The sequence below is a fragment of the Plecotus auritus genome (genome assembly GCF_963455305.1).
Source record: "Plecotus auritus genome assembly, chromosome: 11".
Classification (NCBI taxonomy): Eukaryota; Metazoa; Chordata; class Mammalia; order Chiroptera; family Vespertilionidae; genus Plecotus; species Plecotus auritus.
Window position 1 is genome coordinate 15,150,129 of NC_137777.1, and position 22,875 is coordinate 15,173,003.

At 45.0% G+C, this 22,875-nt stretch overlaps 1 long non-coding RNA gene across 1 annotated transcript; it reads left to right on the forward strand.

Annotated features, from left to right (window-relative positions):
- The first annotated feature begins 16,155 nt into the window (after positions 1-16,155).
- Positions 16,156-22,168, forward strand: LOC308236729. Its single transcript, XR_013959324.1, has 3 exons — positions 16,156-16,247; positions 20,452-20,529; positions 20,931-22,168. It is a non-coding gene; the product is annotated as an uncharacterized lncRNA (long non-coding RNA).
- The last annotated feature ends 707 nt before the right edge of the window (positions 22,169-22,875 follow it).

Here is a 22,875-nt window from a genome sequence, read left to right on the forward strand (position 1 = left end):
CCCAGGTGAGTGTGATGCTGTTTTAGGCAAGGAAAATAGCACATAGTGTTGTCGATGCTCCACAGTGTGGCTCTGAGTGACCCACCTTTCTCTGGGACACCCTCTTCGCTTGCTTTGTATCTGGGCACCGTGATTCAGTTTCTAATGTTATCGGGACACCTGGGGCGGCATCATTGTCTATTCATGGAGCATGCAGTCAGCAACCCCGGAAAGGCACTGAGCAGAAAATCATAGCATGTTTGGGGTCACTCATGGGGACGTGCCAATTCCAGAACTCCAGAAGAACTTGGGAGCGAGCGACGACAATAATAGCTTATTAAGCCCATACAACATGCTATCCCTGGTCTAGACATTCCAGGAACTATCTCATCTAATCCTTACCACAGCCTTCTGATGATTCCCCAATGGCAAATGAGAAAAATGAGGCTCAGAGAAGTGGTTTCCCAAGATCACAGGGCTCAGAAAGAGGGGAACCAGGATTCAAACACAGCTTCGAAGACTGAGCTCAAACATGGCACTGCACCTGAGGCCTGAGCCCATGTCTTTAACCACAGCCCTGTTTTGGAGAGATGTGGACTGTCAGCCATCTTACTGCCAGCTCCATGGTCAGCTCAGATGAATGAGGCCCTAGAAACAAAGTGAAAAGAAAGCCTGGCCTGAAATAACTGCTTGACTCCCTGTTGGGGAACAGGATCAGGAGGGGAGAGAGTGACAAATTCAGCAAGTGAAGCTGGGGAGGAGGGCGGGCCACTTGGGAGGAAGACTGAGAAGAGGCTTTCCCAGTCAATATGCATGGCTGTGGGGCAGGAGGAGGGAGAAGCCAGGGTCTATCCCTGGACCCTCCAAGTTTCTGAAACAGGACTCCAGCTCTGGCTGTTCTCCCCTTTGTGCCCTGACCCCGTGGGGCTCTCATTCTTGCCACCTGTTGTTGGCTTGCCCTCATTTCGGAGACACTGACAGGAAGGAAGCTAGTCTCCCAGCTGGCAACAAGTGTTTCGCATTAGCATTCGATAGGCAGGCCGATACCACTTTGATGGCTATTAATGATAACATTGCTACTTTCTTTTGGAGGTGGTTTTAAAATTACGCAGAAGTGTATTTGCAAGTCATATATCTGATAAGGGATTAAAATCCAGAATATAAAGGGAGCTCCTACAACTCAACAAGAAAGAAATTCGAAAAGAAGAAGAAAAATAAAATAAAGAAAAAAAGAAACTCAAAAAGGAGCAAAGGGATTTGAAGAGACATTTCTCTAAAGAAGATACACAAATGGCCAATAAACACACGAAAAGGTGCGCCCTATTACTAGGGAAATGTAATTAAGAACTACACGAAACCCGTTAGAATGGTTATTAACACAAGCAAAGCAAAGCAAAACAAAACAAGTGTTAGCAAGGATACGGAGGAAGTGGAAGCCCTGTGTAAACTGGTGCAGTTGTTGTGGAAAACAGCTGGGCAGTTCCTCAAAAAGCTGAGCGTAGAATTACCAAATGATACAGCAAGTCCACTTCTAGGTATATACCCAAAAGAATGAAAACAAGGACTCAGATTCTTGCACACCATTGTTCAAGAATCAGCAGCATTATTCACAGCAGCCAAAAGGTGGAACAACTCAAATACCTATCAAAAAGTGAGTAGAACCCAGCCGGCACGGCTCAGTGGCTGAGCATTGACCTATGAACCAGGAGGCTGTGGTTTGATTCCCGGTCCAGGGTACATGCCCGGATTGTGGGCGAGCAGGAGACAGCAATCAATGATTTTCCCTCATCATTGATGTTTCTTTCTCTCTCTCCCTCTTCCTTCCTCTCTGAAATCAATTAAAAAAATATTTTTAAAAAAAGAGTGAATGGATGGCCCTGTCCAGTGTCACTCAGTGGTTAGAGAATTGGTCCAAACACAAAAGGATCTCAGGTTTGATTCCCGGTCAATGACATGTACCTGGGTTGCAGGTTCAATCGATGTGTCTCTCTCACATTGATGATTTTGGCTCTCTCTCCCCCTCTCTCCCTCCTTTCTACTCTCTCTAAGAGAATCAATGGTAAAAATATCCTTGTGTGAGGATTACAAAAAAAAAAAGTGAACAGATGAACAAATTGTGAGATATTATCAGTCATAAAAAGGAATGAAGTCCTGATCCATGCCCTAACATAGATGAGCCTGGAAAACATGATGCTTACTGAAATTAACCAAACACAAAAGGACATATATATGATTCCATTTGTATGATGTACCTGCAATAGGCAAGTTCGTAAGGACAGAAAATAGAATAGAGGTTAATAGGGAGATGTTTTAGTAAGTGCATTGTTCCCATTTGGGATGATGAACAAGTTGTGAAAATGGATAGTGTTTATGCAACACCGTAAATAAACTTAATGCCATTGAATTATCCTGTATAATAAAAGGCTAATATGCAAATCGACTGAACGACCAGTTGCTATGACGTGCACTGACCACCAGGGGGCAGACGCTCAATCAGGAGCTGCCCCCTGGTGGTCAGTGTGCTCCCACAGGGGGAGTGCCGCTCAGCCAGAAGCCGGGCTCACAGCTGGCGAGTGCAGGGGTGGTGGTGGGAGCCTCTCTCGCCTCCCAGGCAGCGCTAAGGAGCAGCAAGCTGAGAGGTAAGGAGCAGTAAGCAGGTGGGCAGTAAGGAGCGAGGGCTCCCAGACTGCGAGAGGGATGTCCCCCAAGGGGTCCCAGACTGTAAGAGGGTGCAGACTGGACTGAGGGACCCCTCCCCCCAAGTGCATGGATTTTCGTGCACTAGGCCTCTAGAATATTTTAAATCAAGCATGTCAAACTCACTGCCGCGGGCCACAGGCAGCCCACAAAATATTTTTGTGGCCCAGCCAATATAACGGTATGTAAGAAACGTTTTAACAAAAATTTCGTAACTTAATTTTTACAATATCATGTTATACATAATTATTAATAACAACCTACAGCGTTCACTAATGACTGATTACTGTAATCGTGTTGCATTCATTTCCCTTACATGCCTTATTCGCAGGTGCACCATATCTCTCCACAAATACTAGCAGTGAATATTTTAGTAGCCGATTGCCACGTCATTAGTCTGTACTGACTTGTTTGGTGTGCACAACAGGAAATATTTCGCTTTCTGAGAACAAGAAGAATAGGTTTATTTGCATTACACTTATGAATTTGTGCAGTTATTCAGTGTCTGGTAAGTTAATGTTCAAGAAAATATATTCATTTTTATTAAAATTTCTATTATTTTATGTTAACGATGACTCAGTTATTTCAGCCCTTTGTATTCAGCATGTCCCTATCAAAATAAACCTATGTTCCTATGAAAATTGAAGCTTTTGTTTTTTGGGGGTCCACATAAACTTAAAGCTTGTTTATTTGGCCCATGTTAGCCTTAGAGTTTGAAATGCTTGATCCAATCGAATCACATTTAATCCAGTTAGCTACATGTGATTTAATTGGATAATCTAGATTTGATCCACTTAGCTAGATCTTATTTAATTGGTTCAACTTGATTGGATCTATTAGCCTAATGACTTAAATGGACCAACTAGCCTAATTAAGTCATTTGGCTAATTGGTCCAATTAGGCTAGTTGGTCCAATTAAGTCATTAGGCTAATAGATCCAATTAGGTCAATTGGTTAATTGGGCCAATTAAGTCATTATGCTAATTGGTCCATTTAAGTCATGCTAATAGGTCCAATGAAGTCAATTGGATAATTGGTCCAATTAAGTCATTATGCTAACTGGTCCAATTAGTTGAATTGGTCCAATTAAGCCATTAGGCTAATTGTCCCATTAGGCTAATTGGTCCAATTAGACTAATTGATCCAATTAAGTCATTAGGCTAATTGTCCCATTGGGCTAATTGGCCCAATTAGGCTAATTGATCTAATTAGGCTAATTGTCCAATTAGGCAAATTAGTCCAATTAAGTCATTAGGCTAATAGGTCCAATTAGATCAATTGGATAATTGGTCCAATTAAGTCATTAGGCTACTTGATCCAATGAAGTCAATTGGTTAACTGGTCCAATTAAGTCATTATGCTAATTGGTCCAATAAGTCATTAGGCTAATTGTCCCATTAGGCTAATTGGTCCAATTAGACTAATTGGTCCAATTAGACTAATTGGTCTAATTAAATCATTGGGCTATTTGGCCCAATTAGGCTAATTGTACAATAAGGCTAATTGGTCCAATTAAGTTATTAGGCTAATTGGTCTAATGAGATCAATTGGATAATTGATCTAATTAGCCTAACATCTTAATTGGACCAATTGTCCAGTTGACTTAATTGGACCAATTAGCATAATGACTTAATTGGACCATTAGCCTAATGACTTAATGGGACCAATTGGCTTAATGACTTAATTGGACCAATTAGCTTAATGACTTAATTGGACCAATTTGCTTAATGACTTATTTGGATCAATTACATTGAATCCGATTAGCTGACCTCAATTTAATTGGGTCAACGTAATTGGATCAATTTGCTTAATGGTCTAATTGCATTCAAATTGATCCAATCAAATCCAGTCTAGTTCATTGGATTAAATCCAGAGGATCCAATTTAAGCATGTCAAACTTGCAGCCCACGGGCTTCATGCGGCCCACAAGGAATATTTTTGTGGCCCAGCCAATATAACTGGATGTAAGAAACTTTTTAATAAAAATTTCATAATCTAATTTATACAATATCCTGTTATACATAATCTTACCTAATAAAGAGGGAATATGCTAATTGACCCTCATGCCATCGCAAAGATGGCGGTGCCCACAGCCAATAAGGAGGGAATATGCTAATTGATTGCTACACCCTCAAAGATGGAGGCGCCCACAGCCACAAGATGGCGGCGCCCTGTCCCCTCAGGCCCGCTGGGGCGGCAGGCATGCGGCAAGGCCGGGCCTGCCCTGTGCACTTGCCTCCAGAATCCCTGAGTCCCCTCAGCCCCCCAGCCGCCCAGGGCCGGCCTGAGGCGCAGGCAAGCTTCGGGTGGTGGCTGCCCAGCTGCCAAGGGTGGGCCTGAGGCACAGGCAAGCCGTGGATGGCGGCTGCCCAGCCGCCCAGGGCCACCTGAGGCTCAGGTAACCAGGGCCAGCTAAGGCTTGCGCTGCCAGCAGTGGCAGCAGCAGAGGTGTGATGAGGTGTCGCCTTCCCCTGATCGCTGGGTCACCTCCTGCCCCTGAGGGCTCCCAGACTGTGAGAGGGGGCAGGCTGGGCTGAGGGACCCCCCCCTCCAGTGCATGAATTTTCATGTACCGGGCCTCTAGTTATTAATAACGAGCTACAATGTTTGCTAATGACTAATTACTATAATCGTGTTGCATTCATTTCCCTTGCATGCCTTATGTGCAGGTGCACCATATCTCTCCACAAATACTAGTAGCAAATATTTTAGCAGCCGATTGCCACGTCATTAAGCTTGTACTGACTTGTTTGGTGTGAGCAACAGGAAATATTTTGCTTTTGGGAAACAAGAAAAATGTTTTTTTTTGCATTATGCTTATTAATTTGTGCAGTTATTAACTTATCAGACACTTACTCAGTGTCTGATAAGTTAATGTTCAAGAAAAAAATATTAAGCCGAAACCGGTTTGGCTCAGTGGATAGAGCGTCAGCCTGCGGACTGAAAGGTCCCAGGTTCGATTCCGGTCAGGGGCATGTACCTTGGTTGCGGGCACGTCCCCAGTAGGGGGTGTGCAGGAGGCAGCTGATCGATGTTTCTCTCTCATCGATGTTTCTAACTCTCTATCCCTCTCCCTTCCTCTCTGTAAAAAATCAATAAAATATATATTTAAAAAAAAATTTTAATTTTTATTAAGATGTTCTATTTTTATTTTTTTATTTTATTTTACAAACCCTTGTGTCGAGGGCTGACTTTCAATAGATCGCAGCGAGGGAGCTGCTCTGCTACGTACGAAACCCTGCCCCAGAAACAGGTCCTCTACGAATGGTTTAGCGCCAGGTTCCCCACAAACGTGCGTTGCGTGAAGGGCGTGGGGGCGGCCCCCTGTTCTATTTTTTTTATGTTAAAGATTACTCATTGATTTCATCCCTTTGTATTCAGCATGTCTCTATCAAAATAAACCTACATTTCTATGAAAATTGAAGCTTTTGTTTGTTTTTGCGGCCACATAAACTTAAGCCTTGTTTATTTGGCCCATGTTAGCCTTTGAGTTTGACACGCTTGTTTTAAACGGTTAAAATGGTAAGTTTGTGTGTGATGTGTATTTTACTACAATAAAAGAGATGCAAAAAGTTTTATGGGCTTTAGTCTTTCAGTAGTTTCTCATTTCATTAGAATTCACCACAAGCACCCTACAGAGAGGCGCGCTGTGCAAAAGTCACACTTGGCTCTCCAGTCTGGAACCAAGAACACCACTACTCTACTCCTTGGAGTTCCCCCAAAGTGACTCTGTCCACACATGGTTGCTATTGGAGCCTACCTGTTGCCACAGTATCACTGTGCTGTTACTAAGGAATGTGACATGTCCTAACTTTCAAAGCATTCACATAGCACATAAATCCACTCTGTGTTCCGTGGTATAAGGCCACATCTCTTCAAGTACTTAAGCATTAAACACACACACACACACACACACACACACACACACACACACACACACGAGCTAAACATTTAGCTGGCTGGAGTTTCAACTCCAATCATTGTTTTGCCAGGGGCAGAGCCAATTGTAGTGTTTAAACTTCATCATTATTTAGACAGGGACAGAGCCAAGTTTACAGAATTCTGGAAGGCAACCTCAGGGTACCTTAGCTGTTGTTCTTTGTGGCCAATCCTGAGGATTTAATCCAGAACAAACTGCTCTTCCAAGTTTCTCCATGGAACATGCTGGAAATATAAAGATGAGTAAGTTATAACTCCTGCTCTCATGCGGCAGAGAGTCTAATAAAAATGTATAAACAATGTTAATATAGGGTAAAATGTTAAGAGGCACATGTCCAAAGTGTGTGGGTGACTGGGGTCATGGTTGGGGGGAGGCAAAAAGAGAAGTCATCTTGGGTCACAGAGACAAGATGGCATTTGAGTCCAATCCTGATGAAAGAATGGAGTTTTCCAGGTGACAATACAGGAAACGGGGGCATCAGGGAGAAGGATCAGCATATACAAAGCCACAAAGCATGACAGGCTGGACCATTCAGAAAACCACACTCAGCCATGGGTGGGCGAAGCAAAGGTAAGCGGGGAGAGGCAAGATTCGGAGAAGGAATGTAGATGTTGTCTTGTGATGAACCATGTCCCGCGTGGTTCAGGGTTTGGGCTCTGGAGAAGGGCCGCACACAAATGACAGAGATGAGACAAGAAATAATTTGGAAATTAGGGGGCCAGAGGGGAGCCCAATGCAAGAGGAAGGACTCCACTTGTGCTCAGGCCTTGCCATCCTTTTATTCAGTTTGGGATACACCTATAGCCCTTAGGCAGGCAATTCCAGTAACTGACAGACTATCTTATCAGTAAGGATTTACATGACTATCTGGTCAGGAAATTGCTTCAGCTACCATTGTCTCTACTAAACAGTCAGTGCATAGTTCTGATCTTTGCCAGGGCTCAAGGTTCACCAGCATTCTGGCCTCCTTGTCCACACTTCTCTGATAGTGAAGACAATGGGTAGCTTCCAACATTGTCTTGTCCTCACTGGGTGACTGTGGGATTTTATGAAGGGAGCCTGGAGGGGCATGACCAGGTGTTCATTTCCAGAAAGAAATGTAAAGTTTAGAGGATGAGTTTGAGGAGTTGGAAGCTTGGCCCAAGGAGGCCAGTAGGAATATTGTCAGAGTAATCAAGGTGAGAGATGGAGAAAGCCCAGATTCAGGAGGATATCAGAGACAAGATAATAAGTATAACTATTGTAGTAGATTGAGGTCCTAAATGAGGTTACATTTCTTTTCATCTTGCACTTAACAGTGAGGTGGAGTGAGCCTACAGAGCTGAAGGGTGGTTGGTCCTCCCATGCCCCTTTTCATGACAAAGATGTGGGATGGGAGCCTCGCGATGGGAGCTGGGTCTGCAGCTCCTCCCCTCTCCTTCCTCCTCTCCAGTGCACCCTGCTTAGCCTACCTAAATTATCTGAAGACATGTCTTTTATTTTACTACCAATGGCCTGGTGCACAAGTTCATGCACATCGAAAGGAAATTAATTAAGAAGAAACATTTTAATATCACTATTCGTCCTTTCTCTGTAATAGAAGTGTCAACCAAATTCACGATCAACAATGATAGATGGAAACACACGCATGCTATTGGTGCCAGCAAGAGCTTTATATGTATTGTGCATGTGTGAGTCAACTTAGCCTTTTGTATATATAGAACAAACTTGCTTAATTAAACCTGCTTTCTGATGTAGCTAAACTTTTTCCAGCCCAGTGAAGCACCCCAACTTCTCTTTCAGGTAATTGTCAGCAACACAGTGGTAAATTCAACACGAAGCAGATTATTGTTGTAGATCACACAGAGAGAACAAAGGGTAAAATATTGAACTGCAGCAGTGTTTGACTATATTCTGCGCAGTGAGAAAACCTGAAGTCATTTTCAAGGTCCACCATTTCTTACTTCTTTTCAGTTGGGTCAAGTTTCTAAGCTTTCTAAATCTCCGTTTTTTCCAGCTAATGAAAATAAAATAGGATTCCACTGAGTTTCCTATCTACTTATTCCAGGACTTCTGTGAGGATCAAATGAGATGAGGCACGGGAAAATGCTTCACAGACATTTGGTTACAGTGTAAAGTGTTTGCACCTGCGTGTAAGTGATCCTGGGATGAAGAAACTGCAAGGAGGCTAGTCCTCACTAGGGAGAGGAAGCCAGGTGTTGCTACTTGACATCACTACCCCGATGGAAGGAAGGACACTTAGCATATTGGCCTTTTATATATGTAGATTATTTTAATTTATTCTATTTGACTTTTTGTCTCAGATGCTTCAACAATTTGGAAAGTATAAGAAGATAGTGAATGCCCTGGCTGGTGTAGCTCAGTTGGTTGGAGCATCATCCAGGTGCACTGGGGGCGGGAGGAGTGGAGGTTGGAGGGGGTGAAGGGGGTTGAGAAGGTGGCAAGTTCCCTTCCAGTTGGGACACATGCCTGAGCTGCAGATTCCGTCCCTGGTCAGGGTGCATGCAGGAGGCAGCCGATGGATGTTTCTCTCTCTCACATTGATGTTTCTATCCTCCCCTCTCTTCCTCTATCTAGATCAGTTATAAAAGAATATTTCACCATCCCCCATCCACTCAATTCCCACCCTGACCGGCAAAAGATACCACTGTTTTTAGTTTCTTATGTACCCTTCCAGAGACATTTTAAAATGTATGTTCAAGTAGTTATGATGACACTTTCTTCCCTTCCACCTTTTATTTCCTTTTCTTCTTGGGGGTTCTTCTCAGGAGAAGTTTAGGAAACCCCAGGGAAGCTCATTCAGGCCCAGGCATCAGTCTCTGCAGTGCCTTAAGGTGCAAGGGTCCCAAGAACAAAGCCATCCAGCTAGGTAAGTCCTCAACTCCCCAGGAGGCCCCATACATCCTGGACCTACTGTGGTAACAGCACACATGCGGGCAGCACCAGGAAGTCCAGGTGAGGCCCTGGCCACAGGCCGGGAGGAGGCCCCCAGTCTCAGGCTGAGGAGAGAGAGGCCCTGTGTTATGTTTGGATGCAACTGCTCCACAGCCAAGGGGGCCCTCATGCTCAGTGACTAACATTTCCCCTCACATTTAGCCACTTTCCCTGGGTGCACTGGTGGGGCAGATGGCTGGACCATGGGGACTGGCCCTGGGATGGACACTGCTCCCACAGTCAGCTCTCCGAGCAGAACACCACTTTGACCCTGAGCCTCCTCAGGGTCACGGCTGTTCTTTCCTGCCAGCCAACCTGAGTCCAAGCCACCTCTGTCTGCACCCCAAGTCCAGCAGGGATATTACATTAACCCTTAAATTAAAAGGACAGGCTCTAGGTTTCTCTGTTTCCTTCCAGAAAGTTCTTTGCAGGTTGCAAACAAGGGTACCTTTGGGAGAAGCACCACCTCACTTTACCACCAGAGCAGCTCAGCCCCAAAGGACACAGACAGGTTTTTTACTTCAGTGGTTGGGTTAAGTTGGGTAAAGTGGGTTGGGCTAATACAGGAGGAGGACTGAGTTTGGAGAGGGCCTGGGAGATGAAATCAGTTCTGAACATAATGAGTTTATCCGTATGACTGCTCTTCCTATTATAAATCCTGATTTTAAATATATCCTATCTAATAAAAGAGTAATATGCAAATAGACCGTACCTCCCCTACACCCACAAAGCCACACCCACCAGCCAATCAGGAGCAAGTATGCAAATTAACCCAACCAAGATGGCTGTGGCCACGGAGCAAGCAGGAGGCTTGGGTTTCCCCAGCAATGGAGGAAGCCAAGCTTCCTGCACACCCTGGCCGGCCCAGGCCTCCACTCAAGGCTACAAAGTTTCAATTATAGAAGATAAATAATTCCCAACAAAAATGGCTGTGGCCACAGAGCGAGCAGGAGGCTTGGGTTTCCCTGGTGATGGAGGAAGCCAAGCTTCCTGCAGCCCTGGTCTCTGCTCAAGTTTACAAAGTTTCAATTTTAGAAGATAAATAAATCCCAACAAAAATGGCTGTGGCCACGGAGTGAGCAGAAGGCTTGGCTCTGCTCAAGGCTGCAAAGTTTCAATTATAGAAGATAAATAAATCCCAGGGGGTGTGGCTGGCCTGCAAACCACCACAGGACCCTCACTCAGGCCACCCCACGCCCCAAGGGAACCCCTACCCTGATCCGGGACACCCTTCAGGGCAAGCCAGCTGGCCCCCACCCGAGCACCAGGCCTCTATTCTATCTAATAAAAGAGTAATATGCAAATTGACCATCACTCCAACACACAAGATGGCTGCCCCCATGTGGTCAAAGATGGCTGCCCCCATGTGGACACAAGATGGCCACCACAAGATGGCCAGCAGGGGAGGGCAGTTGGGAGAGACCAGGTCTGCAAGGGAGGGCAGTTGTGGGTGATCAGGCCATCAGGGAAGGGCAGTTGGGAGGGACCAGGCCTGCAAGGGAGGGCAGTTGGGGGCAATCAAGCCTGCAGGAGAGGGCAGTTAGGGGTGACCAGGCTGGCAGAGGAGGGAAGTTGGGGGCGACCGGGCCTGCAGGGTAGGGCAGTTGGGGGGGACCCAGGCCTGCAGGGGAGGGCAGTTAGGGGCAATCAGGCTGGCAGGGGAGTGGTTAGGGGGTGATCAGGCTGGCAGGCAGAAGCGGTTAGTGGCAATCAGGAAGGCAGGCAGGCGAGCAGTTGGGAGCCAGCAGTCCTGGATTGTGAGAGGGATGTCCGACTGCCCGTTTAGGGGACAGTCGGACATCTCTTGAGGGGTCCCAGATTGGAGAGGATGCAGGCTGGGCTGAGGGACACACACCCCCGTGCACGAATTTCGTGCACCGGGCCTCTAGTATATATATATTATTGATTTCAGAGAGGAAGATAGATAGAAACATCAATGATGAGAGAGAATTACCGACTGGCTGCCTCCTGCATGCCCCCTACTGGGGGGTGGGGATCGAGCCCGCAACCCGGGCATGTGCCCTTGGCCGGAATCCAACCTGGGACTGTTTAGTCCACAGGCCAACACTCTATCCACTGAGCCAAACTGGCTAGGGCTAAATCCCGTTTTTAATGGAGTTTCACAGCTGCCCATCTCTCAAGTATATACTAGCCTTCGTGATTATCTTTAAGCTTGCCCTCGATTTTCTTAAGTAGAGAAAGCCATATTCTGGAACCTATACAGGATAGCTATTTAAAAAAAAAAAAAATACAGCATGCAACGCTCAGGGGACAGAACTTATACCCGCCAAATATAATCACAATAGTGTTTAGTAATTGACTAAAGATACTCAAATGCCACCCAGCTGGTATGTCTCAGTGGTTGAGCTTTCACCCATGAACCAGGAGGTCGAGGTTTGATTCCAGGTCAGGGCACATGCCCAGGTTGCAGGCTCCATTTCCAGTAGAGGGTGTACAGGAATAGCCGATCAGTGATTCTCTCTCATCATTGATGTTTCTATCTCCCTCTCCCGTCCTCTCCGAAATCAATAAAACAATTTTAAAAAAGATATTCAAATGCCAATGAGGAGAGGATGGCTGAATAAAGAATAAACTTAGAACTACCAGAGACTGCTATCATGCCATGCATATTACCAGAATTCAATAATTTTACTTTAATAATAAAAGCATCTCCAGTGCACACTATGAATACTCACTGTGTGACAGAACCTCATCTAATCCTTTGACACGCACTCATTCTTATAATGAAGGTATTATTATTGTTGGCTAGTGTTATTGTGTTTTCCACATTTTACAGATGAGGAAACTGAGGTCCAGAGAGGTTAAGTAACTTGCTTTTAATCAGTTACTGTTAGGATATCAATTTGGCTGCTAACAGGCCCAAAGTAGCAATGGCTTAGGCAAGATTGAAGCTTAGTTCTCTCTCATGTCAGTCTCACTAGGAGCAGTCCAGGGCTGATAAGCAGCTCAACTTTGTTGGGGCCCCAGGATACTACTTCCATGTTGCTCTGCCTTCTCTAAGGGCTACTCTCTTCGACCTTGTCAAAGAAGGAACAATGTCACCTCTGCCTTCCATTGGGGAGGGAGGGGGAGGGAAGGAAATGGAGGATCCAGCCCTCTTTTCAAGGGCATGGCCTGGAAGTTGTGTTCACACTCCACTGGCCACATGGTCACATGGTCACGTCTACTTTCAAAGGAGGCTAGGAAATGTGGTCTTTATTCTGGTCACATGTCCAGTTACAATTCAGGGGAGAATGGATACTGGAAATCAAACAGTGATCTCTGCCACTCAGAGGTAGAACTGGGTTCCAAACCCAACAGTTTGACTTCCAAACCAAAACTCTTCACTATTCATCATACTGTTGTCTAAGAAGAATCGAATGAGGTCAGGAGTTGGTAGGGTCTTTCTGACCGCCCCCCACCCCCCTGCCAAATAGTTTGAGACTTTCTTTTAATGTTCTACTTTGAGTACATGCACATGAGCAAACACACACACACACACACAGCTTATAACTCTCCCAGTTAAAGAGTTTTTTGAGATAGGTATCCATTGATGGGGAACCAGGTAATGTTTCTAGTCATCCTTTCCTTATAGACTTTCAATTTTTAGTTTTCTTTTTTATTTCATTTTTTTCCACGTTCCTTCCTCCCTTCCTTCCTTCATTGGCAAGCTGCCAAATGCCTCACACTTCATGATGCCTGATGTATCATGCCATCATCAGTTTTAACAATTTTCTCCGCCACCAGACTGTATGGGCCGGGCAATCACTCCTCACAAATGAAATTACCCAATCTTTCATTAGCAAGTGGGGCAAGCCAGGGTTACCTTTAAGAGTACTTAGAAAGCACGAGCACATTCCAAATCAGTATCAAACTAAACAACTTTGCCTCAATAGGATCATTCTTATGAAAAGATTAATTTTATCTCATTCACTCCCAAGTGCTCTATTTCAGCTGAGTAGGATACTATCACAATCAAGAAGCTTCCTCATGGCCTATGTGTGTACAACTGCATCCCTGGTGCCCCTCTCCCTCCGCTACAAAAGAATTTTTTGTTTGAACCTCTGAAGACACTTGAGACCTGTTTTACAAAACTAATTTTAAGTGCGTATTAATTCAATTGAGCATTCCTGGTGTGGCTCTGTCAGCTGTGCAGAATGCCACAGCCATGAGGACATTGTTTGTTCCAGAGCAGGAGATGCCAATGTGATGACAGACATTTTTTTAAGGCATGGAGCTGGTGGCTGTTGAGTCTGCATTTCCTGACATTCACAATGGATGTGAGCCCCTGGATTGTGAGCAGAGAGTTAGCTAATAACTTATTTTTCCTAGCGTGTTGAACAATGCAAAGTGCTTTTAAATAATTATGTCATCAGATCTTAACAATAGCTCTATGAGGTCAGTAGGGACAGACTGGCAACCTAAGAACATCTTACACATCATTCTTGGAAGACAAAGCCCAGCTCCCCGGACTTTCGAACCTGGGGACTCCCTAGCACATAGGGAGGTTACGGTAACTATACTTCTGGTAAATATAATTTAAGCATGCTTAATTATATTATTTTCAACCAGTGCTCATTGAGCCCCTCCTATGGGCTGGGGCACTGCAAAGTGCTGGGGAGCCACAGATGAGCAAGACATAGTTGCTTTCCTCAGGGAACTCCGCCTGCTGGGGGAGGGGCGGGTGGTGAGTACCACTATCTATCATCAGATGCTGATCGTGCCATCATCCATGTCTGCTGGCAAAGTGTGAGGGGAAAGAAGACTTCAGAGATTTGTAGGGGACCTTTGTGCTAAGTCCTGAAGTGTAAGTTGGATAATGACTGGCAGGAACGTGTAGGGAGGACATTCGAGAGAGTGGTGACAGCATATACGGGGGACAGAGGCTTGGACTGCACAACTTCATCAGAGAATTGAGAGAAGTGTGTGGCACATGGGTGTGGGGGAGGGATGCCTCCAATTAAGTGGATGGTGGAGGGCCTTGTTTGCTGTGCTACAGTGTTTGAATCCTTTCCTCAAACTAGGGAGGTGGAAAAGAGGTTTAGTAGGATGTGAGCCCAGACTCCAAGGGCTTGTTGACTTGGGGAAGTTACTTCACCACCATCTGTAAAATGGGGGTTTAACACTCATACTGAGTTAGTTTTGAATGCTAATGAGCTAGTGTATAAGTGTTTAACATAGTGCCTGGAACACAGTAGGTATTCAATAGCTATCACTACATCTTGATAATATTTCTTTACCTTTTCTGCATCAGATTCCTTTTAGAACGGATGAAGCTTTTTCCTCCACACAATATTTTGTGAATGATTCAATGGGGTTCACAGCTCTCCCTCGACACTGGATTCCAAGTTAAGAATCCTGCTGTAAGATATAGGGAGTCATCTGAAGTTTTAAAGCAGAAGAGTATTAAGATCAGCCCTGGCCTGTGTGGCTCAGTGGCTAGAGCACTGGCCTGAGCACCTAAGTGTTGCAGGTTTGAATCTTGGTCAAGGGCAGGTACCTCAGTTGCGGCCCCAGTTGAGGCTCGTGGGGGAGGCAATCAATTGATGTGTCTCTCTGACATCAATGTTTCTCTCTCTCTCCCCCCTCCCTTACACACTCTCTCTAAAAAAAAACCAAACAAACAAACAACAAAAAAAACAATGGAGAAAAGTGTTAAGATCAGATTTGATTTTTTTGGAGGAAAATACTGGGTACTGGAGAAGGAAAACATCTGTGGTTCTCAAATCTGACTGCCCATTATAATCATCTGCTCCAGCTTCACTCCCCAGATATTCTGATTTGGTTAGTCTGGGATAGGGCCAGGCATCAGGGTTTTTTTAAAAAATATGTTTTTATTTTATTATTAAAATTTTTTAATTGATTTCAGAGAGGAAGGGAGAGAAAGAGATAGAGAGATAGAAACACCAATGATGAGAATAATTGATTGGCTGCCTCCTGCATACCTTCTACTGGAGATCGAGCCCACAACCCGGGCATGTGCCCTGACTGGTAATTGAACCATGACCTCCTGGTTCATAGGTCAACTCTCAACCAACTGAGCCATATCAGCCAGGGCCCAGCATCAGGATTTAAAAACCTTTCAGGTGATTCTAATGTGTAGCCAGATTTGAAAACCTCTGAATTAGGTTCAGTGTTAGTCAGCTGGAGAGAGGAGAATAGCAGCAGAGTAGGAATGGGAAGGAGAAAAGAGGAAAGATTTGTCAACCCTGAGAAAGAAAATACCTACCAAGAAGAGTTCCTGGTGGCTAACTGGGCTCAAAGTTAAAAACAGAGCTTAATAGCTATTTCTAAACAAGTGCCTCTCACATAAACCACACTTCAGGGAAAAGCCTGCACTAAGGTGCCTGCCTCCCACACTAAACTGTCCGTCTGCACTGTGTTCCTGGCAACTGAGCCAGTTCTTATAAAGGAGTACCTAAGTCATTTTTCAACCAATAGGACTGAGACTTTTTCCATCCAATTGGAGCTGTATTGACCAATCAGAGTGGCCCCATTCTGACCAATAAGGACAGTGCTCTTTGGACCAACCAAACTGTGAGGATTTGGAGTCCTCATCTGCATGAGGACAGACCAATCAGGTGGGCCTGGGCCTGGGCCTGGGCCTGCTAAGACAGTGCTACTGGACTGAACCACAGCAGAGCAGAGCTGTCTAGCTGGAGAGGGACCAGGATCCGGGATTTCTTTGTATATACTAGTAAGTAAGCTCCCCTGTGGCTTGGGGAGTGCACTTTCCCTTCCCACCAAAGACCAAAGACTGGGCTGGGGCTGGGGCTGGGCCTGGGGCTGTGAAGACAGCGCTACTGGACTGAACCACAGCAGAGCAGAACTGTCTAGCTCAGTGGTTGGCAAACTGCGGCTTGCGAGCCACATGCGGCTCTTTGGCCCCTTGAGTATGGCTCTTCCACAAAATACCACGGCCTGGGCGAGTCTATTTTGAAGAAGTGGCATTAGAAGAAGTTTAAGTTTAAAAAATTTGGCTCTCCAAAGAAATTTCAATCGTTGTACTGTTGATATTTGGCTCTGTTGACTAATGAGTTTGCCAACCACTGGACTCTAGCTGGAGAGGGCTACCTGGCCCAGGACCACCTCACAGCCATGCTATATCACAACTGAGCTGTTTGCCCAGAACAGTTGCCTTCTTCAACCCCAAATTGGGGATTCCTGTTGGTGTTGAATTAGTGCCAATGACCACTGGTTGACTGGTTCCAGAAACATTTTGGAGAGATAATCAATAAGCCTGTGTGACTAATTAGATGTAGTGAGAGAAAAAGGTGTGAGGTCATCCTGTTAACCCAGACAGGAGGGGAGGAGGTGTTTACATTTTGTTTATTATTTATTGCTTTTTCTTTAATATGTAGGAGGCAGGAATTGGCAAGGAAAAAAACAGTTTATTCAGCAAACACGTACTTAATAAAGATAGTCCTGACTTCACAGTGGTTTGACTTACAAATTTTCCTCTTTCCGATGGTGCAAAAGCAATATGCATAATGAATTATATGAGGTATTCAATACTTTATTATAAAATTGGCTTTGTGTTATCATATGGCTTTGCTCAACTGCATGCTAGTGTAAGTGATCTATCTGGGCATGTTTAAGGCAAGCTAAGCTATGGTGTTTGGCAGGTTATGTATAGTAAACTTACGATTGTCAACTTACGATATTTTCAGCTGACAATGTGTTCATTGGTATATCACCCAATCTTAAGTCAAGGAGCATCTGTATACATTTATTCAGTGCAAACGGATTTTGTTTGCCTGTAGAACATGCAAGTGTCCCACAGGCAGCTGCAAATACCAGTGCAAGTAGTTGTCAGTCATCAGTTCATGGCCAGCTGGTTGTGGAAGGGTATGGATGAGATCATTCAGGAGGCCAGAGAAGGAGACAAGACCACCAGTTCTGGAACTGAGAGGGTCATGGACTCTTGAGGCCACACTGAGGGAGAGGAAAGCATTTGTGTGGGATGGTGAGGGCCAGGAAAGAGGCAAGAGTTTCCAGAAGCAGTGGATGGGCGGCCATTGTGTAAAATAGAGCAGAGAGAAAGCCTGAGGCGAGGACCTGGAGGAGCAGGCCCTGGGCTTGATAATTAGGAGGTGGCCATGGCTTTGGAGACAGTGGCAGGGACAGAAGCCAAGTTCCAGTGGGTGCAGGCAAGAAGAAAGTGAGGAAGCGCGAGCATCGGTGTAGGAAGTTTGGGGTAAAAGCAATGAAAGCAGTAGTTGGAGGGGAGGAAGGGTGGAGGATGAGAGCTTTCTTTTAAGTTGGAGTGGCGTTATTGTAGTCTGAGGGGAAGGAGCCAGGCTGGAGGAAGCCATCAAAAATACAGACGAGGGAGGAGACGGCCGGTGGAGCCAGGGCTCAGCTTCGGCAGGCAGCCCAGGGCTCACAAACACTGGGAGAAGAATTGCTCTTGGATAACAGTAGGGATATTGTTCCTTTGAGGTAGAAGAAAAGGAGTTTCGAGAATGGTCCGGTCCTTCTGCCTGGGAAGCCATCCACGGTCATTTCTGTCTCCCAAGACAGCCTCCTAGCCATTCATTCTCCGTTCCAGTCCCAGTTCCCAGAATGCAACCTGTTCTTTCCCCCTCGGATGCTGCCACCGCTCCAGACGGAGGCTGGCTGGAGAGTAGCTGCAATATCTGAGGTTTCACCTTCGTGTCTCCAAAGGAGAAGCTGGGCCTTTCTGTTTGGAGTTGATGGTTACTCACCATGTGCAGAGAATCCAGCTGAAGTCACAGGAGTCATGGATTCTTACGGTTCCTCAGTCACTAACGCTGGTCCCTTTTTCCTTTTCCTCTCCTCTCAGCTTCTCACGTGGCATCTTGCTTCCAGGTGCTTTGCTGACCATTCCCTCCTTCCCAAAAGGCCTGCCCAGCAGGTGTGCTCAGTGGTTGAGCGTGGACCCATGCACCAGGAGGTCACAGGTTCAATTCCTAGCCAGGGCACATGCCTGGGTTGTGGGCTCAGTACCCGGTAGGGGACATGCAGGAGGCAACCAATCGATGTTGAGGCTTCCCTATCATTGATGATTCTCTCTCTCTCCCTCTCCCAGCCTTTCTCTCTAAAATCAATAAAATAATATTTTTTAAAAATAAAGGCTTTCTCTGCCTGGTATTAATGACATTGAATCTCCTTGTTGTCCTCCTGCCCACATTCCCCTGCCCAGGGCTCTATCCCAAGCTCTTCTTTTCCCCAAATATGCTCTTTCGCTGGGTCATCTCATCCAGTCCCATCACTTTAACTCTCCTCTCTGCTGACATAAGAAATGTTTAAACCTGTGGAGAGTTTTCTGAAGAGTCTATTTGAGCCGAACTGATGACAATTGCCAGGAAGCAAGCTCTCAAATGCTCTGGAGAATAACAGTTTTGCAGTTTCTTTATGCATTGGAAATTAGGAGGGAATGTAAGGAATATTACATGAATATGGGAGAAAGCAAGGTGGGGATTGGATTACAGCAGGGATTTTCAACCGGTGTGCCACAAGAATTTTTAAGACATGCAATACCTGACGACTTAGTCAGGGGCACTGACCTCTTTTTCCTTAGATTGTCAAATTAAAAAATGACAACGGCCAACACAACAATAACCATTAGGTGTGAATGAATCAAAATTTTACCTACTTTTTGTCAGATTGGCAAAAAATATATTTCTTGGTGTGCCAAAAAACTAGTAATTCATTTATGTGTGCCATGAAGTGAGAAAAAGGTTGAAAATCGGTGGATTATGAAAAAGTTAAGATTATGTGCCCTCTTGAGGGTGGTTATGCCTTTCAGAGGTTATTACTTCGGGAATTTCTAAGGTGTGTTGACCTAGATGCACAAGAACAGTCGGTAGGGCTGGCTTAAAACCTTCACTAAAGAAGTTATAGGCCTGGGGTGGGACTACCCACCATCATCTACCCCGTTAGGAATTTATGATCAGATCACCCTGTGAGGTTACTTTCCGTAGAACCCCTTTTTTTTAAATCCACATCTCTGGTGAAGTCTCCCCAGTTCTGACCTCTCACTCCAACACCAGAACTCCTCTCCTTGTAACTGACATTTTCATGTGGATGTCTCACAGGCCTCTCAATCTTAACATGCCCAAATTTTCTTCCCCTCCATCTGCCCTCCCTCTAATTCAATATATGCTGGTAATTTGTCCTCGTTTGTTTAACCAAAATCCAAGTCATCCTTGATTCTTCTCTTTCACTTGTCTCCCAAATGGAATCCACCAGTAAATCCTTTTGACTCAACATCTAAAATATATTGAAATTTGTCCATGCCCTCCATCTCCAGTCTAGATCAGTGCTCCTCAAAAAGTGGTTTGCAGACCAGCAGTGTCAGCAGCACCTGCGAGCTTGTTAGAGATGCAAAAATCTTGCCCTGACCGGTGTGGCTCAGCTGGTTGGAGCTCAGTCCCATACACTAGTTTCATTCTGAGTCAGGATACATACCCAGGTTGCGGATTCGATCCCTGGTTGGGGCATGTGTGGGAGGTAACCAATCTCTCTCTCTCTCTCTCTCTCCCTCTCTTTCCTTTTCTCTCTCTCAAATCAATTTTAAAAATTAAAATTACTTAAAAAAAAGAAATTAAAAAATCTTGAGAATCAGAAACCCTGGGATGGGGACCTTCAGAGTATTCTGATGCTCCCTAAAGTTTGAAAAGCACTACTCTGCTACAAGCCTTTATGACCTCTGCCCGAGCCACCTCAATAACCTCTAGCTGGCCTCCAGATTTACTACTTTGCCTCACTACAACCTGTTCTCCTAGCAGCCAGACTGATTGTTCTTAAAAGAGAAACAATTAAATCAGATTGCGTCACACATGTACACACCCTCCCCTTCCCCATCACCACTTTAAAACCTCCCATAGCTTCCCACTGGACATAGTACAATCCAGGTTCTCTTTTCTGGTCCACAGAGTCCCAGGGTGAGGTCTGGCCAACCTAGCGCTCCTGCCTCTGCCAGCACCTCCCTTCTCGCTTCCTCCAGCCTCCAGGTAAACGGCCCCTCCCTTCGACAGGTGCACCCAGCTTGTTCCCGACGTGTACTGGCTGTTCCTCTGTCTGTTGTGCTCTTCCCTTGAACTTGAGTAGCTGGTTTCCTCCTGCCATTGACTTCTCATTGAAAGTGGCACCTTTAGCGAGACCTTCCTCAGCTAACCGATCCAAAGTAGCCCCTCTACCAAACGGCGTGGTTTTAACGCTCTGCCTAGTACTTACTGCTATCAATTAAAATGTCGTCTTGTTTACTTATTGACAAATGTAATCTAAATATTATGAGAATAGGGACCAGGTTTGTCTTGTTCACTGCAGTGTGCAACCACCTGGAACTGCCTGGCACATCGTAGATGCTCAATAAATATTTACTGAAGGAACTTTACTTCTTTCTTATTTGTAGGCCTGAGGCTGCTGTGTGGGAACTAGTATCCACCAGATGCCCACGTACTCCTGTCGTGTGGCTGTGTGTCTAGGAGCCTGCAGGCAGTGCCTGTCTCCGTGGCCCTGGTCCACATGATGGTGCGGTCCCCACAGAGCACATCTCAGGAGGAGGCAAGAACCCAAGAAGGCGTTAACCTCAACAGGAGGAGAGAATGTGAGAGGACGTCAGCAGGCTACTTCCTTGGGATTTCAGGGAGGAAATCTGAGTCCATGCCTGAGGGCCTCTATTTTTGTTGTGTGGTTGTTGAGTAGTAGGGGAAGTTGCCTAGCTTTTAAGAACCTGAGCGTTGTGGTCAGAGAAGTCTGGGTCCAAGCCCTGGCTCTGCCGTTTATTGCCGTGAGATCTTGGGCAAGTTCCTGACACTCTCTAAGCCTCAGTTTCCCCATAGATAGATTGGGATAATAACTGTACATACAGCACAGAACTGTTGAGAGTCTTAAATGAAATATCTCTAATAAACTGGGCAGATGGTAAGCCACCCCATACATGTCAGCTATTATTATTGCTGCTATTAATTTATACTGAGAGAGGGGAAGGTATGAATAACACTGAGGACTCAAAAAAAAAAGGTACTACCAATGCTCATAATAAGAAAAACGCATGCTAGGAGTACATTGAGATCTCATTCATCACCTTAAATTGGCAAAGCCTAGGAAGTCCGCTGACACTGTTGGTGGGGATGTAAGGAAGCTGGTGGGAGGGTAAACTGGTCCAACACCCCCGCTCCCCCGCACCCCTGCAGAGAACATTGGCAATAGCTAACAAAATTCCAAATGAACGGACGCTTTGGCTCAGCTAGTCCCCTTCCAGGAATTTATGCTGCAGACATTCTGGCACGTGCACAAAATGATGTATGGAAAGGTCATTACAGCACTTTTTGAGCATCAAAATACTAATCTATATCCATTAGTAGGGAACTGGTTAAATATATAATGTGACAAATAAAATGAGAAAGTTTCTTTATGTGCTGATATGGAACACTTTCAAAAACAGGTTGGTGAAAAAGCAAGGTGCAAGGTCAGATGTAGAGTAGGACCCAGCAAAGAGCAGAATGGGGGGGAAAATGGACAGTGTACGTGTCCTCTTGTACAATCAGAGGGTCTCTGAAAGAACAGAGTAGAAGAAATAATTTTTAGTGTACACTCTTTGGTATCTCTTGAATTTTGAACTGTGTGAATGCATTATCTCTTTTTTTTTTAAAAAAAAAAAGGCAAAAATTCTGATTTTTAAAAACTTCCTTGTTAGTACTGATGCGCAATGCCTCTTACTTGTTATGTGATGACTGGATCTAGGAATGTTACATCTCTCTTAATAATAACTAACTGGAGAGTCAAAGGCAATAACAAAAAGCCCTGGCTGGTGTGGCTCAGTTGATTGGGTGTTGCTCCATCCACCAAAAAGGTTGCCAGTTGGATTCCTGCTCAGGGCACATGCCCAGCTTTTGGATTCAATCCCTGGTAGGGGGTGTGCAGAGGCAGCTAATTGATGTCTCTCTCTCTTTCTCTCTCTCTCTTCCCCCTTCTCCCTCTTTCTTCCTCTCTCTCTAAAAACCAATAAAAATCTTTAAAAAGCCAATAACAAAGATACTGAAAGTCCAAAAATTGTTGGATGCTGTTCTTCAGGGTGTAATAGTTGGCTTACAAAGAAGATGCCGGCGAGCAGATAATAAACTGTGCCTGTGGTTATCTATGTCATCCTGAAGAGAATGTTCTAAATTTCTTCTAAGTGTTTGAAAACAATTTTTTTCTTTCTCATTTTCGAGCATAAACACAGATAGCATGTAGCTGGAAGAAAAAATAGCACGCATCTGGAAGTTTTCAAGCAATATGGTTGTAACTGGGCTCTTTTAGAAACAGCAAGAAGGAAAGGGAATATGCTTTCCTTTACATTTCTTCTGCATTTC